General features: G+C 34.3%; 1 pseudogene; it reads right to left on the bottom strand.

Moving 5' to 3' along the window:
• Positions 1-13585: 13585 nt before the first annotated feature.
• On the bottom strand, positions 13586-14805 carry LOC116083292 (annotated as a pseudogene).
• Positions 14806-15128: the final 323 nt, after the last annotated feature.

The raw sequence follows: 15128 nt of genomic DNA, 5'->3' as shown, positions 1-15128 counted from the left end.
GATATATTAAGAGAAAGATATATTAATGGGTAGAACATGGGATGTTTTGGAGAAACAAAACCATTTTGTTAGTAAGGAAAACTTAGAGAAACCAGTGTTATATGAGAATTCTATACTCTTTTGAGGTCTAAAAATATACTATACAAATTAAACTTAAAACTAAAATTAAACTAAAATACTTATTTGTTTTATATGGAAACCAGGTTTCAGTGAATGTTTTTTTAACACATATTACATTATCATCTAATATATCACTCTACTTTTTTGAAGACAATATCAACAAGATTATGTATCAACAAACAGTGAACACAAAAATGACTAGGTTTAAGTGCTAAAGCCAAATTATGCAAAAATTTATTGTGATAGAACTTTTCATGAAAATCATAACACACACACACATGCACACAAGTATTAAGCCAAATTTTCTCATATAATACCATGAATTATTATTTTAACTTAAAGGCTTTCAATAATATGACAATTTAAAATTGATCAGCTGTACTTCATGCTACTAAATATTGATATTTTTCTGCCTGGCAAATTGGAATGTCTTATGTTAAGCCTGAACTACCAGCCACCTACACAGTCTGAAGCATGGAATAATTTGGTGTCACCTTAGTTTGGTACAATATTAACCTAGGAAATAGGTTTGTTTTGTGCTATGCTTTCAGCTTATGTTATATTCATTAAGAGGGAGCATTCTCACAATATTTTTTTTTGGTTTTGTTTTTTGTTTGTTTGCTTGCTTGTTTGTTTGTTTTGAGACAGGGTTTCTCTGTGTAGCCCTTGCTGTCCTGGAACTCAGTTTGTAGGCTAGGTTGTCCTCTAATTCAGAAATCCCCCTGCCTCTGCCTCCCAAGTGCTGTGATTAAAGGCATACACCACCATTGCCTGACACATTATCACAATTTAAAGACCATTTTACTTATGGACATCAACAGACTTATGGTCAGAAGTGAATTTGAATGACTGTATGTACTGAGAAGTCCAGCATAGACTATCTGTAAACAAAAATAAGGACATTAATACAATACTCTTTGAGTTTACGTGGCGATAATATTGTTGTTTCTCATTAGGATCAACTGAAAACTTAAGTTTTGGTTGCAAGCTCAGGAATCCAAAATTCTGAGAACAGTGAATTGTGATATCCAAGGTGGGGAAAATTTGAATGTCCTACTGGAGAGGAAATGGGAGCTTACTCTTCTATGTACTCTGTACAGTCTACAGGCATCTTTCATCAGACAGCTAAAGTGGTTAAGTTTTGACTCAAGCACAAGTGTTCTCTGGAAATATCTTCATGAACATATGAAACATTATTCTTTACTTGCTATAAGTGTATTGCTTAGGCAAATCTATTTAATGCCTAAAATTAGCCATCTGGACTACTAATAATGTATAGGTGAAGAAAACAGTTGGGCTGGTGAGATGGCTCAGTGGGTAAGAGCACCGACTGCTCTTCCAAAGGTCACGAATTCAAATCCCAGCAACATGGTGGCTTACAATCACCCGTAATGAAATCTGACACCCTCTTCTGGTATGTCTGAAGACAGCTACAGTGTATTCATTTATAATAATAAATAAATTTAAAAAAACATTAAAAAAAAGAAGACAGTAATTTGTTTACTTTCAAATGTGGGTGTGAACTAATGATCAGAGTGGTGTGTAGTAACATGCTCCACACTGAAGCATCCTTTTCTTCCCAAGGTATAAGAATGCTAAAGAGGTTCAGGAAGTAAACAATTCACAAGTGCAGGAAAACCACAACCAACCAAATTTTCAAGGTTTTTCTTTAAGGTTATAGAGTGAGTAAGGACAGCCTAAGCATTTAGGTCACATAGGTCATTTAGGTCATTTAGAGATATATATGCTGCTGTAAGTAACCATCCAACTAACCTTCTGAAAGTAACCCCAATATTTTATGCATAATTTTTATGTATATATAATATTTTATATTTCTCTTATTGTCAACGATAATCTTATATATATTTAAAGGTAAAATGGAGAAATATCTTTATCTCATAAGGCTACTTGTAATTTTATTATTTTATTAAAATAATGTTTGCATAGGAACACAAGTTGTAAATAAAGATCTATGCTGCTGAAAGAAAGAGTTGATTGTAAAGCAATGATGGGCATTCTTGCTCAGCTTTCATGTTTTCTTAGCATTGTTGTTGTTACACCTTCAACCCAACCCCCTTCTCCTGAAATTTATGGGCTTTTGTTATTTCTAAGGAACAGAAATCTTTCAACATGTTTACATGTCAGAATGGTTGAAACAATGTTTCTCCTGGCTCATTTTGAGAATAGCTTTTGTTGTTGTTGTTGCTGCTGTTTGTGTTTGTTTGTTTTTCCTTTTTTCTTTTTAAAAGACCTGGAAAACAGATTTGTTCAATGGAGCCACACTGGGAACAGGGTCAAAGAGATTCTTCCAGTTCGTGAGTCCTTATGTAAAATTAAAGTTAAGTGCTGGATCATGTACATGCTAGCACTCCCAGGAAAGGGTGACTTCTGGGGACTACTCACCCTCATCTTGGGAGCTTCAGTAGTATCCTTTTTTCAGTATTACAACTTGGTTTGACAAGTTGTATGTCTCTTTCCAGGAGACCAAGTTCTTTTTCTGACTGATGCTTTTCCTGTTGCCAGTATAAGATTCTGGGGGGCGGGGAGGAAATTCCTTAGTAAACCTTCCAAAACTTCTACCTTGCAAATTAACACAATGGGGGTGAGGTGTTTATTACATTATGTGGGCCACAGCCTGAAAGAGCCTAGAGTCAGTGTAAGTTATTTTAACTTTTCATAAAATTTTACATTGGTTCCTGTGTCCTCTACCATATTTTCAAATAAACTTGCCAGAGCTATAGGCACACTTTATGGGCTACAGGCATACATTATGTTTGTGAATGACACTCTTGCTTGTTTTCATTTCTGTTAATAGCATCTTTCTTCAAATACTTCTGTGAGTTATACTTAATTTGGATTACTGGCTTGGAATGGGTAACAATTGTCTTCATGATTAACTTTTTGCAGACATTTAAAGTATTATTTCCATTTCACAAAGCATAGCTTTCTATGGTTGTATGGTACAATATGATATTTTAAAGTTCTTTCTGCTTTTACTTTAATGGAGTTTGCAACCTTGGAGCAGTATCTTGCCTTTCCTCCCCAGTCCTCTTTATACCACTCTGCTGTGTATTTGATAGTACTACTATTTTAGTAAACTTAAATTTATACAATCTAAATGTAATGAATCCTCTTAGGAATATAATATACCTTACCTCCATTTTAGTAAACTTAAATTTATACAATTTAAATACGTTGAATCCTCTTAGGAATATAATAATAAACCTAACCCTTGTAGTTACTAATTAGAAGAGTAGAAGACTGGCATTAATCAGGACGGCTTGTAAGTAATACTTGGTTTTGTATTGATACATCAGGAGAGAATGTTTTCATTATGCATACATCCAGGGCAAGTGTAAATGACAATCACCTTTGAGGTTCTACTGTCATAAGATTGTCGGACCAGGATTTTGAAAATCATTGAATCCATTTTATTCCTAGTATGTCTTCAACTTTAACATATTTAATTTCTGTTGTTAGCCACATACATACCTCAAAGAAAGTATTGTAATCTCGTTACATCATCATGGTCAATAGCAAACAGCAGGCTCATAGCTTGCTCTCAAGGATGCAAACCTGTGAATAGCTTCACGTGCTGTTCTAATAGTGGCTAGAGATGAATACTTTTGAGGGCATAATTTCAGATATAGTCTGCTTAGATTTTTTCCTAACTACTGATTTCATAGATACAATGATGAGATAAGGCACAGCTATTCTGCTGCTCAGCAGTCTGGCTTTACAAAATCAAGCTGTCTTCTTCCTAAATCAATGAACATAGGAAATTACCATAATTTGTGACCTTAGATTCAATAACCTATGTGATGATGGTGACATTTCACACAAAGGCATGTGATTTTTTTTTAAAAGAAAGCCACATATTTAAGGGAGAGTCATAAAAAAATTACTTAAAAAGTATATTTTGTATATAGCAAGGAGAAAAAAGTCAATTTTCTGTTTTAACTTCTATGCATCAAATTTCAAATTTGTTTTTATTTCAGTGAAAGTATATAAATCTAGGCTGCCATATGTTCATACTAAACTCATTGTCTGATTTATGTGTGACAAAACTCATTTTAACAAAGAAAATCTATAAAAAAAAATTTCATAGACGACTGAATACCTCAAGATATTCCTTAAGACCTGGTGGTGGCAATTATGAGTTTCTACTTTAATTTATAATTTGGAAATATTTATAAAGCCTTTTTCTATTTTCTATTTTTTTCAGACCACTATCATTGGTTCCCTATGTCAAACAATGCTAACTAGTTTTCTTGAATTGATCATGGTATATGTTTTTGTCCCAGGAGGGAAACCAGCTCCTAGATTCTAATATTGAACTAAAGAAGTTTACAAAGTAACCAAAGACCGATGTTTAATCTTTTCCAGTTGCACACTGTACTGATTTTGTACATATTGTGATGAAATCCATTGTATATTTTTCCTCTATTCTATAAAAATATTTCCGAAACTAATGAACTCAAAATTACTATGGACTAATTTAATCTTATCTGCTAATATTACAGGTGTGTACCTTTAAATACCAGTGTCTCATATTTGTGCTTTGTAAATATTTTCTAGTGCAAGTGTTGCTATTTTATTGTATTAATTATTGGAAACAGTATTGTAAGGCTCTAATTGATTTTTTAAACATTGCAAATAATTTTAATTCCAATTAAGTATTCATTTCAACTTAATTTCATATTAAATCATACTATTTCCTTCCCTAAACCTTCCAAGGGACCAAAATTCTTTGACATATCAAGCACTCAGTCCAAAAGTCATTCATTCAGATCATATTATTTGCTTAAATTGAAAGACAAGTTCAGAAAATACTATCAATGAAACTTCATAACTTCATGTAAAAGAAACTGTGGGAAATGCTTGAAATGCTCTGGGCTAACTATGTGTTAGGTAAACAGCAGAAAAGACCTGCTCCCTCCAAAAAAGTTTGATATCACTTTGTATAATCATTTCAAGTCACATTGTATGACATTTTGTCATATTCAGTTGTTTAAAAAGTCTTCCTTAATAAATTTAAAAAATACAATAGCACTTCAAAACACACTATTTTTAAAAAAAACAACTGTAGTGTATTTATTGCATTACTACCTACTGAAATGGATGAAGCCTCCAGAAGTCATGAACACTCAAGAAGGGACTTAGCTGTATGAATTCAAACCTTGTTTAAATATTACTAACTGTATATTATAGGAAAAATCTTACAGGTTTCTAATTTCTTTCTCTAAACCAGAATTCAGGCTGAATATTTATTTTTAGATATATTTTCAAAATATGAATGTTATACATTGTTAATGTTTAAGTATAAGTATAATAGAGAAAACATGAATGCAGAATATTGGAAAACCAGAACTGCCTGGACATACTTTACATTCTAACATGATCTGAAGTTGAATAAACACCATCTTTGCAAAGCTCTTTTCCACCCAAGTAATTAGAAATTAGTTTTCCCCTATTTTACCCACAAAATGACTCATAAGGGCAATCATATTCATTGCCCTATGGATGTTGTTTCTTAAAGAACACAGCAGCTAAGTGTGAATAACAAATCTGTTTTCTTCCAAAATAGAAACAAAACAAAACAAAACCTTTTCATTTTCAAAATGTAAAATTTTAATAATATAAACCCACTTCTTTCACATATATCATATATATAATATAAGCCTTCATTATTGTTTAGATAAAGTGAATATTATTTAAAACTACATGTCCGTGGGAAGCTGGAATGAACTTTACATTGACTACTTTATTTGAAAATGATATTGTTACTAAATAGACAATAAATGTAAAACTATTACAAACGATGTTCAAATTATGTCATACTGGTCTTCTTTAGCTCAAGGATGCTTAACCTATGATCTAAGTGTCCTAAAGTGGGAAAAATGTTCATGGTACTCATTGCATGGCAGATGATAAGAACTTCAGTTGATAGCTGTCATTTCTCATGGGATCAAATTAATTACATCAACATTTGCAATATTGTCATGAGTGGCATATTTAATAAATGGCTTCAGTTTAAAGTTTGCATGAGTGCATAGTTGAAGAACATAAGATTCACAGAATCTAATATTTTCAGAATGGAGATGATGAATATTTGAGGAGTGTCTTTTAAAAATCAATGATGGGGACAAATAACTGTTGGAGAATTCTGTACTACCTCAAAAACTAATAACAAAGCTCGCTGAAAAACATTATGCGAAGCAGGATTAATTTCATCTTCAAAAGAAAAGAGTAGAATATGTTAAAATGAGTAAGTGTACTGAAGAAAGTATTGAGTATTTGATTAATACAATTCAAAAATATAATAAGAAAGAAAACTATGAAAAATAAAGAAGCAGAGGTGCCAAGGGATGGAGCAGGAGTGAAAAACAAACATCATGCCTCACATATTTTGCGGTTTTAAATGTACATTCTAATAAAACCTAGATGCGCAATAACAAGCACCTGGTATTTTCCTATTCTCCAGAAAGCATTGTAATTAAATGCAAAACATGTTACATGATGGAAGAATGCTTCCTGAAATAACAGTTTATGTAATTGAACCATTGTATGAAGTTTTTACTTGGTACTTTATATTTTATTGGCTTAGTTTTAAATATGAAATGAAATAGAAACACTTCAGAGATTGCTAATTGTACCCTGAGTATGCTCAGTTAATTAAAACCTATTATTCATCATTAAGTGATAGATATTAGTATGAGATAGATTCTTATCTCATCTTGCTTACATAATTTGACAAAAGCAAATTAAGGGGGAAAATAGGTATATATAGTTTTGGTCACTGAGCCAGGAAATAGAGTCCATTATGAAAGGGATGGTGAGGCAGCTAGTCATATTGCTTCTAGCATCAGAGTATAGACTGATGAATTAAGGTGCTCAAGTCTTTTGATTTCTATTTCCATCCAGGACCCTAACCCAAGGATTGATAGTAGATCTCAGTAAACGTCATTAGTTATCTAAATTCCATCATTTTAGCAATATTTTCCATCATAGATATCCTAGTGTATATACAATAGAATTTTTGATATGATATGTTCAATATATTAGTAAACAATAATGTCAGAGTATATATAAAATTTTGTCTAAGTAGTTGCAAAGTTCATACATGTACACCAAAGAGCTTAAAATGCAATTGGTAACTTCAGCTTATTTTATTTTCACTAATAATCTGTAGGAGTGCAACATATAGATTATCAATGCTTTGCTAATTAATCCATGAAATAATTTATATAAAAATAAAAATATATAAAAAGCCACTGTCAAAATAGAAAGGGAAAGTTATTATTTCAGAGGTAAGTTTTCTAATAAAAAGAAGTTATATTGTCTTCTATTTTTATCAGTTGTTTATTAATATAATATAAGAGCTAGGAAACTCCAGTTTCATGAGTTCTTTATCTGTATATGTAGATTGATTATTTGAAAATTAATTTTCAATTTCCCATTGACTAGAATTTATTTTTATAGAGTGGTCCTATTAATAAAAAGACAGTGTATAAAAGACAAGATTTGGATAGACATCACTTCATTGAAAACTGTGATTCACAAGACACTAACAATTTTGGCACTCCTTAAAGAACATTTTTAAAATATCTGCAAGAACTCAGCTTTATCTTCCAGTCACTTATTCCAGTTTAGATTCATTTCTTCTTTCATTACCATATAATTAACATGTTCATTATGAATTATTTATTCATATGTGTCTTATTTTGCTCACATTCACCCCTCCATTATCCTCTTTTGTTCCCTCTCTTATTTATACTGTTTTTCCTATATTTTTTCCAATTTTGTTTTGTATTTTCAGGAAATTTTAGGAAATCCATTGTATTTGTGGTAAAATGTGAGCTACAATAGTGGTGTGTTAGTTCAAACTGCTAAGAGAAAATGTTCTTTGATTGGCTATCTCCCTTTCAGTGTAGATTTTTACTTCCTATCATTGCTATTTACTTTATATTTATTTGTTTTAGGAGAGAAAGTAATTTCATGCGCTACCTTGGCCAGAAGGAACAGCTGGCATTTTCTATACTTGGAAAGGGTGCCAAGAAAAGAAGTACGTGGGTAACTGATGGTGTAAACGACTTTGAAATCTGTCTCAGCAGCTGTCACTGCGGTAGGCATGGTACAAATATGGAGAAGGCTGCTCTTTGCTGCCAAGGCCTTCTGTACTTTTGGCTTTCTGTCCTCCCAGCTCTACGCATTGTGTGGTTGCTTTCAACATCACAGGACTGGAGGGGTTAATGTTCAGAAAGATGCAGTACCTTCTCTTTCTCAGCATGCTTGACAAAAGAAAGCAAAGGGAAGGACTGGTATCTTTCATTGTACACTCTGTTTCTCCCATCATTCCATGTGGTCTATATTTTGAAACTGTTGTGTTCCTGGGGACATTATTTGAAGGACTGCATGTAAACTACAGGTACAGAATCTGTCAAATGACTCAAAAGTTTAACCATAAATCTTATACAATTACTGTTTTTCCGTGAAGAAATTTTCTAAAGGTTATTATGACCACTTTACAAGACCTATAATAATAGAAACAAATGGTTTAATAAATTGTTAAAACTCAGTCTTTCTAAATGTTTACAACATGTTTTGTCTTTTTAAATTGAATATACCTTAGTATCATTCGAAATGTTTTTATGTAGATTACTAAGTATAATTTGACAAGTTGCTTACAGAAAAAGAGGAAATATTGATATTATTTTATAAACAGTAGACTGAATTTAATTTGATATGGGATATTTAATTTGCCAAATTGATAACTGCTTTAGACAAGTACTATTTAACCCTTCAGGTGGAATGAAACATTAATTGTTTAAGAGCAGTTGGAATCATTGTAGCAAGCATCTCTGATAAACATATGTGGTAAAGTCCAGCTTGGTCACTCTTTTCTATATCTTTTCTTTTTCAATGGAAACCTGAACAAGATACTATAATATACATTGGTCCTATAAGTACCTATATAAATGAAGTGGTGGGTTTTTAGCAGTGCATTCTCTATGGATATATCAATAATGCAATGATTTTCTAAGACACTTTGGTTAAAATATATAAAGAATACTAAAGAAAAATATTTTCTTATTTAAATGTTGATTCCTTTTAATTTCATTATTGTTATGTGTAATAATCTTTTTTGTCTTACTCTAGAAAACTAAATATTAATTTGTGGTTTTTCTTTTTGTGTTTATAGTCATATTAAAGTTCCTTCACTTAGCTTAGTTTCACTGGTTAAGCTAAGGCTACAACCCTAAGTCCATGCACACTGTCAGGTCACAATCTATTATAACTTTGATTGGATTTTTACCATTTAGAAAATCTATTAGAATTTTGATTGGATTTTTACCACTTATTAATATTTTTCTAATCCAATAAAAAATTTTAATAAGCATTTTACTTAAGAAAATAAAAACCTATGCCTTTATTAAAAATGAACATATGCTGGGAACATTTGAGTATCAAATTTAACATGAGTTTAGAAGACTACTTCATTGCATCTTCCAAGTAAGCCAGGCAGGAATGATGATACATTAAACAGATGACACTGGAAAAGATTTTTCTTGGCCCAGGATAAAGGGCTACTTCAAATATAATATATAATGTGACAAGCTTTGTAGTGTAGTCATTTATTTTAATTAAATTTTAATAAATTGAGATTAAAAATTTTATAAATGAGCAAATTTACTGAAATTATATTTGTTATAACAGTACAAAAAACCCCATTAAATACAGTAGACATTAGAAATTCAGCAGTGTTAAAATGAAAAAGCCTAGGAGGAATTACATGAACAAAGATATCTTGATATCATGAGACGACCACAGGGAAGATGACCCTGAGGAAGAATAAAGGGAAATGCTTACTAGAGACAACAGTTGTGAGTAGACTCATCAGAAGTAAGATTGACAGAGATGGATATTGATGACATTCAGGATCTCCTTTCTTGGCCTGTTTAGTTGGGAAGTCTGAAGTGGAATGTTTATCTGGGTCTAAATCCTATATCCCACTACCTTGTTCTCTCACCTGACTAAAGGTTTTGCAGTGGAGGCTCCATTGAGAGCTTGTAGCTCACACTTCAAGTCACCCTACCAACATCAATATGCTTGGAAAAGGAATAAAAATCTCTTCTTATTGCTAAAGCTTTGTTATATATAATTGATAATTATTTGGTACTCTAATTGTATTCAAATTATTCATCAGACCTTAAATTTTTTTAAAACAATAGCATTTTATTTGTAAAGTAATTTTAATTTTACTGAAGAATAGAATTATGTTACGCAGAGTAACCTCATGTTCCTGCTCATGAACCTACTGTTTCCCTAGTAGCCTCATGCTCCTGCTCATGAACCTACTGCTTCCCTTCTTTATGGTTAACCTCCTCTATCATGGCAGTCCAATTTAATATAGTCAATAGACTCAACTATTGGCCCATTGCTACTACTAATATCCATAGTCTATATTAGCACCAGTCTTGGTGTTGTCTGTTGCAGGTATTTTGATGTATTTTTAATGACTTTATGTTGTGTACATTATTGCATATAGGTTATCTTCACTGGCTCAGAATCCATTCATTTCCATTCTTTTATTGCCTATGTTTTCCAATAAACTCTAAGCAACAACTAATCTGCTTGCTCCCTGCACTTTCACTGTCCCCAGAACATCGTATAGCTGAGACTATACTATATTTCTAATGGGATTCTTTCCAGATCGGCTTCTTCTTTGCCTTAATTACATGCATTTAAATTACTTCTTTCCACTTACCTTTTAGTGCTGAAAACTATTCTTTTATCTGAATGTACAACAGTTTATACATCATTTCACCTGCTAAGCACATTTTCATTGCTTCCAAATTTTTACAATTATGAAGAAAACTACTATGAACATCTGTTATAAGGCTTTTGTAAAAACTTATACCTTCAGCTCTTTTGTGAAAATAAAAAGGTGTGTGATTACCAGATGAGATGGTAAAACTGTATTCAGGATCCAGTGAAGTTACTGAATGTTGCTCCAGATAATGCCTTTCCTTAATTTTTCCTCTAAGTAAATGAGAGCTCTTGTTATCCATCCTCTCCATCCCTTGATGTTACCAAAATGTTGTACTTAAATGTTGAAGAATTTCTCAGCTATATTAATACTTACTCTCTGTTGAGATATGACACTGGTCACCTTTTCTTCTTCCCCAAATACTTTGAGTATTTGATTATTTTGTAATATATTCCTTATTTTACTAATGAGTTATGTGTGGGTTTTGAACATATTTTATTTTTTATTAGATATTTTCTTTACTTATATTTCAAATTTTATCCCTTTTCCTCATTTCCTCTCCAAAAGCCTCATTCCCATCTGCCCCCCTCACCCCCCCTGCTCACTGACCCACCCATGCCTGCTTCCCTCTATAAGCATTCCCCTATAGCCTTTACAATACCAAGGGCCTCTCCTCTCATTGATGTCCCATGGACATCCTTGACTACATATAAGGCTGGAGCCTTGAATCCCTTCATGTGAACTCTTTGGTTGGTGGTTTAGTCCCTGGAAGCTCTGGGGGTACTAATTAGTTCACGTTGTTGTTCCTCCTATGGGGCATTTTTTTAAAAACAACTGTATTTTATTAGGTATTTCTTGTCCTAATAATTTCTTTAGGCTTACAAATTCTTCTTTAATAAGCTTAACATTAAGAATGTAATGAAGTTTTCTCTAAAATTATGTTTTTGTTAGATGACTTCAGTATTGTTAAAACAAATTACCCTACTTAAGATTATCTAGATTTTTCTTTGACCCATATTAATAGCAGAGTTACTGCAATCAAAATATCACAATACTGATAAAGAATAGAAAAAGAGATTGGTGAAGCAAAATTGGGTGTCCAGTGTTCCATATACATACAGTCAAATGAGTTTGGATTAAAATAGTGGAATGAAGATAAGACAAACTTTTCAGAAAAGAATTCAAATATCTTCATGTAAATAATGAGTATGGACACAGATTTTGCTTGCTCCAAGGCTACTTCAAAAAACTTCAGATAATATTTGGATATCACTGAAAAAAACTGTAATATCTTCATATATTTCACAGCTTTATTTAGTTGTCTTCTCTCCACTTTTTGGACTTCTTAGTTAAAAAATCTGTTTCACTTTTACATTAGTTTTATATTAGGATTTCTTATTCTTGATTTGATTCTTCTTGTAAAATACTGTTTTATTCTTTTGGCAAGGATGTAAAATTTATTACTTAAGCAGTATCTTCCTAGCCATCATGTGCTATTATTTTCTGCAAGGTGTGCCTTTTATCTCAGGATTTCATTGCTGTGAAGAGACACCATGACCAATACAACTCTTAGAAAGGAAAACATTTAATTGGGACTGGTTTACAATTTCAGATGGTTAGTCCATTATCATCATGATGAAAAATAGAGAAACATTCAGGCAGACATGATATTGGAAGAGTCAGGAGTTCTACATCTTGATCCAGAGGCGTCCAGAAGGAAACTGTTCTCTGCATCCTCCTATAGAGGTGGAGGCTCTTTTCTGTTAACAGTTGAGCATAGAGGCCTCAATCCTAACCCCATAGTGATATACAACTGTTGCTGGAAATTAAAAAAAAGAAAAAGAATGTAGAAACAGCACTTTCCTATGCTTGTGCCTCTGCCCTGGCAGCCTGGCCAGCAAAGCACTGTCGGGCAATGGAAGACCTGTTTTATCTTGTGGAGATTCTCTGGCCTTGAGCTCCTAAATGTCTCCAAGCAGTTCTCTAGGTTCTCACTGGCAGGTCGCTACCACACCAACCATGCTTCAAATCCCCCACCACCTTTGAGGTGCACATCTGGCAAACCCATGCTTTGCTGAAGTACCTTTCTCCCTTGAATCCAGACGCATGAAGGAAAACACAACACAAACTTACTTCAGAAACAATAGTAACTCAATCTCTGGGTACAACAACTAAAACCTAATCTTGCAAGTCTTATTAAGATCTAATTCCTTCAGTGGCGAGTCCTTGCAGATCCGCAATGATACCATGAAATTCTACAGCTACATCTTACCCCTCTGCTGTCCCTAACTCTCTCCTGTTACCTCTCTTCTTCCCTCCAACACAGAAATCCCTCCTGCTCACCCAGTGATTGGATCCTCTATTCATTAGGTGATTGGTTCACAAGAATAGCACAGGGCCCATCCACAACATACAACAAGACCACAGCTCTTCTAATAAGGCCACACCTCCAATAGTGCCAGTTCCCAGATGCCAAGCATATTCAAACGACTACACTTAGTTTTGTCATTTTGTCTGAATTTTCTTTTTCTTTTGCTTTTTTTTTGGTGGGGGGTGCTTCTGCACCTTTTAATTTTGCATGTAAACCACTGGGGGAGGGGTCTTGATGGTGGGCACCATAGAGATTATACTGCAGTTCTGAGGGCTGTAGACAGGAGCTGGGAAGTCAGGTGACAGAAAAATGATTCAGATCAATCACATAATGACAAAGCTGGGATCTCCACCAGGGTTCCTGGTGGTCAGGTTGTGAATGTCTAAAGAAGCAGTGTCATGGGAGGGGCAAGCACTGGGACAGCCTTGAGCCTCCTGGATGACATCAGGGAAAGAAGATCTATGCAGCCAGTGGCTCCAGGTCAGCTTACACACCTGAAGAGGCTTGGTTTCAGAGCTGAACTGGTTCACTTTGAGCAGGATGCAGCTGCAGGTCTTCTTGCCTGCAGCCTTGGCTATCCACTTAGGGCTGGTCACTGTGAGGTCATCGCCCACCACCTGGATGCCTGCACTAGCTGTGAACTTCTGCCAGGCATCCCAGTTGTCCTGGTCAAAGGGATCTTCAATGGACACTGCTTGGGTAGTCCTGGATGAAGGACTTGTACAAGTCAGCCAGCTGGTCAGGTGTGATGTACCTGCTGGAGTCATCTGGAGACTTGAAGTCGAGGTCATACTTGCTAGACCTATAGAACTCAGAGGCAGCCACATCCATGCCTATGACAACCTGGTCAGTGTAACCGGCCTTGGCAATTGCAGTCTTGAGCAGCTCCAGTGCTTTTTTGTTCTCCAGGATGTTAGGTGTGAATCTGCTCTCATCACCCACATTGGTGACATCCTTGCTGTACTTCTCTTTGATGATGTTCTTCCTGTTGTGGGTAAACCTCTGCTCCAATGCCCATGACTTCACAGAAACAGGATACCCTCACAGGCAGGATTATGAACTCTTGCATGGCAAGCTTGTTCCAAGCATGAGAATTGCCATTGATCACATTGAAAGCTGAGACTGGCAGGATGGCTTCAGGGTTGCCAGCCAAATCAAGCAATGTGACAGTAAAGGGGCACACCCTTTTTCATTGCACCAGCTTTGCAGACAGCCAGGGACATTCCCAGGATGGCATTTGTACCAGATTTTGATTAATTCTCAGTGCTGTCCATCTCGATCATCAGCTGGTCAACTTTCTCTTGTTCTACAACATTCACTTTCTCGCTAAGCAGAGCAGGTACTCAACAGCCTGAGAGACACCCTTCCCCATGAAGCAGGTCTTATCATTCTCTCTGAATTCTAGGGCCTCGTAAATTCCAGTGGAAGCATCGCTGGGCACTGCATCTCAGAAGAGACCTTCTGCAGTGTACAGATCCACCTCAACAGTGGGATTCCCACTGGAATCAAAGATCTCTCTGGCACGGATATTGAGAATAGACATGGTGAATTTCTAGCTGTTGGGTCACTGCGAAGGAAGAAAAGAGGGTTCTATAGACACTGAAGAGAGCACTAATAATTTTCATTCACTCTAAGATCATGAATTTCATTATGACATTTTATGCATATTTGTCATATATTATATTTATCTTCACCAATTATTACCTTCCTATCTATGACATCCTTCTTTCTTTCATAAGTGATGCCTCTTTAAGTTTCAAGTTATTAGTCACTGTTGTAAGTATATACACACATTTGAAAATAATCCTACATTCTATTGATATTTTGAAGGAATATTCCATTAATGTTCTATGATTAAGTTGAAAA

This window comes from Mastomys coucha, unplaced genomic scaffold, assembly GCF_008632895.1.
Source record: "Mastomys coucha isolate ucsf_1 unplaced genomic scaffold, UCSF_Mcou_1 pScaffold8, whole genome shotgun sequence".
NCBI classification, from domain to species: domain Eukaryota; kingdom Metazoa; phylum Chordata; class Mammalia; order Rodentia; family Muridae; genus Mastomys; species Mastomys coucha.
The sequence above is the reverse complement of the archived record's forward strand: the minus strand, read 5'-3'. Positions and strand labels throughout refer to the sequence as shown.